Below are 3,607 nucleotides of genomic sequence, written 5' to 3'. Positions count from 1 at the left end.
TTACTACTATATTTAACATTAATTATATTTTTTTTGTGTTCGCCTCTTTCACAACATCTTTGAATAGATATGTTACAACTATACATCCATTAACATTATAGGTGTTCATAATTCTTCGAAGGAGTCTTCCCATACGATCACAGAAATGAAGTATGATAAGTGGAGGTTGGATGGGTGATCGCGCATGGGGATGTATCATAAAATTAGTTCTCGAATTCATAAAATAAATTTTTTTTTATTATAATTTTGTCGTATATCCTCTGACATATGATGCTAATCAATAATACTTATTTTCACAATAAAATTTCAATGAAACTTTAATGAAATTTTCTCCATCACTATTATTCTATTAGTGACACTACTTGTCGAATTTATTTAATGCATTAGTGACACTAGTAATATATTTTTATGCTGACTAGATCAATTCAATTTTATTTCCAACTCGAAAATTAATTGGAGCCAAAAATCCATCGAAATCAATAGAAATTTCGAAAACTTTCAACTTTTATTTTCGATATCTTTTCGAGAAATTATTTCTGACTGAGGTGCTCCCCATTTTAGAGTACCAGGTATGTAAATATGAAACCGGAATTTACCAATAGATGGCCATAGCTGTCAATGTAGTTGTCAGACGGCGCCATTGGCGCCATTTCCTTGTTCTGACATCTGACAAAGATTTTCAACTCACAACAATACAAGTTTCATACAACAGTATAATTTGTAATAGCGTTGAACATGTCGAATTTTGTGCCTGGAAATTACGATTTGCGGACAGCATTGCTTTTCTGTTATCATTTGAAAAAAACTGCTGCAGAATCGCATCGAATACTTGTCGAAACTTACGGTGAGCATGCTCTTGGTAAATCACAGTGCTTTGAGTGGTTTAAAAAATTCAAAAGTGTGATTTTGACATGAGAAACGAAGAACGTGGAAAACCACCGAAAAAGTTTAAAGACAGCGAATTGTAATGGATGACACTCAAATTCAACAACAACTTGCGGATCAATTGTGACACAAGAAGCTGTCTCCATACGTTTGAAATCCATCCAGGGAAAGATCCAGAGAAAGATCCAGAAGTTAGGAAAATGGGTTCATGAACTGAATGAAAGACAGCAGGAAAATCAAAAAACCACTTGCGAAATGCTGCTCGCCAGGTACAAAAGAAAGTCATTTCTCCATCGAATTGTGACTGGCGATGAAAAGTGGATATATTTTGAGAATCCTAAGCGTAAACGATTATGGGTAATTCCAGGCGAACCATCGACATCGACTGCAAGGCCAAATCGCTATGGACGGAAGACAATGCTCTTTGATGGGATCAGAAAGATGTGATCTATTATGAGCTGCTAAAACTTGGCGAAACCGTTAATACTGAATGCTACCGACAACAAATAATCAATTTGAATCAAGCTTTGTGTGACCGGAATATCAAAAAAGGCAACGTAAAGTGATTTTGCTTCATGATACTGCATTATCACACACAGCAAAACTGGTCAAGGAAACGATTGAGGCATTTGGTTGAGAAATACTTTCGTATGCGGCTTACTCACCAGACTTGGCTCCGTCCGATTACCACTTATTTACATCGATGGGATACGCACTTGCTCAGCAGTGCTTCACTTCTTACGAAGATGTATGAAAATGGCTAGATGACTGGTTTGGCTCAAAAGAGCAACAATTTTTTTGGCGTGGCATCCACAAATTGTCAAACAGGTGGAAAAAATATATAGCTACCGATGGGCAATACTTCGAATAAAATATTTTTTATCATTTTCATGCAATAAACGTGTATTTTCTATAAAAAAATTCCGGTTTCATATTTACGTACTTGTATATCCACAAAACTTGCATAGCCGTATAACATATAAAGAGCATAAGCATAATATAAAGCTACTAAACCAATGAATATCTTATGTAAATAAATATGGAGACATTATGTTAGATGTTCGTTGATCCAGCAGTTTTATATAGGGTATATCCACAACTTGTATAATCGCATAAACGTATGCATAAAGAAAATTATCCAATCGCATTTCTCCTACAAAGATGCACATAAAATGTGATTGGGTAATTTGCTTTATATATAGGGCCACATAAACTTGCGTAGCCGCTAAATATATGCATAAAGAAAATCATTCAATCGTATTTTACATTTGTCTTTATGACAGAAATGTAATTGAATAATTTTCTTTATATATATATGGTTATGTAACTATGCAAGTTTGTGTGGAATGGCCCTTAAGCCGGAATTCGCAGTAGTAGTAGGTGGTACATTTCGCTTGTTTGCTTCTGTCTTTTCGTAAGTTCTAATAGGCTTCCGCTTTTTCGCTTTCCGTTTTTCCGTCAAGATATGAATCCGGCCTTATGTTATGCTTATTCTCTGTTATTATGAATTTGATGTGTGAAGGCTCTTTAAGCCTGTCACACATGAAATGCATAACAGAACATAAGCATAACGTAAGACTGCTGGACTAATAAGTATCCAGCACAATGTCTCCATATTAGGCGAGTTCAAGATGGCAGAGCGACTAGGCATGCTTACCGAGCGATTGAATATGTTTGGTTGGATCTATAAGTATAATAACCAATTATGCTCATTTGCTAGGCAAGTAGGCTAGCCGCTTTGTTAACTTGAACGCGCTCAATGATTTACATAAGATATTCATTAGTTATTGGCCGATTAATAATAGACCAATCGCAATAAAACTGAGTCAATGGCTGCGTTCAGCGAATTCAATAGTTGAGTCCGCTAAACGTAGCCATAGCAATCGACTTAACGAGCATCAATTAATCGATATTCGATTCGATTATACTTATAGAAATTCGATTTTTCTTATTAAATATTCATATTCGAATAATTCTGTTTTTTCTTTTAATCAATCTTATACATATTTTATTATGCAATTGATTAGCATGTACAGAATAGGAGGAACTAATTTTACTGCTTAAATAATATACAAACAAATTTTTAATTATTCAGAAATACATAATATTGCATTTATTCTTTAAAGCAGTTCACAAATATATGTATATGATCAACATAATTTTAGTATCAATTTATAAGAATAATAAAGACATTAAAAGTTTAATATTAATATATGGTATCATTTATTGCAAAATTTTTCAACATCAAATTATATATTTATACATATAATCAACACACAAGTTACAAATACATTGATTGTTTTAATAATTTAAATTAATTATTCTTCCTTTATTACAATGTGTAAAGTAATATAATGTAGACACATAGTCTCGAGATGTATGGAACATGTACCTATTTGCTGTTTCATATTTTTCAAAACATGTCTCAAATACGTCAAGCACGCTATATGGAAAATTATAACGTGCGAATAAAAACTGATAAAAGTATTATTACTTATTACTAGCTAAAATTTCCAAATAAGGGAAATGACATAAAAAATCGATTGCACAAATATCTTGCCGTTGTGAGTAAATAAATATATTTATCTATTGTTACACTTTCACACTTACAGTACACAGTGTTGAAAATATATGCGAATGCACGAGTACATATATGTGTATATTCACAAGTGTGTGTGTGTGTGTGTGTGTGTGTGTGTGTGTGTGTGTGTGTGTGTGTAGT

This window comes from Atta cephalotes, assembly GCF_000143395.1.
Source record: "Atta cephalotes unplaced genomic scaffold scaffold00004, whole genome shotgun sequence".
NCBI classification, from domain to species: domain Eukaryota; kingdom Metazoa; phylum Arthropoda; class Insecta; order Hymenoptera; family Formicidae; genus Atta; species Atta cephalotes.
Note: the sequence above shows the minus strand (reverse complement) of the source record.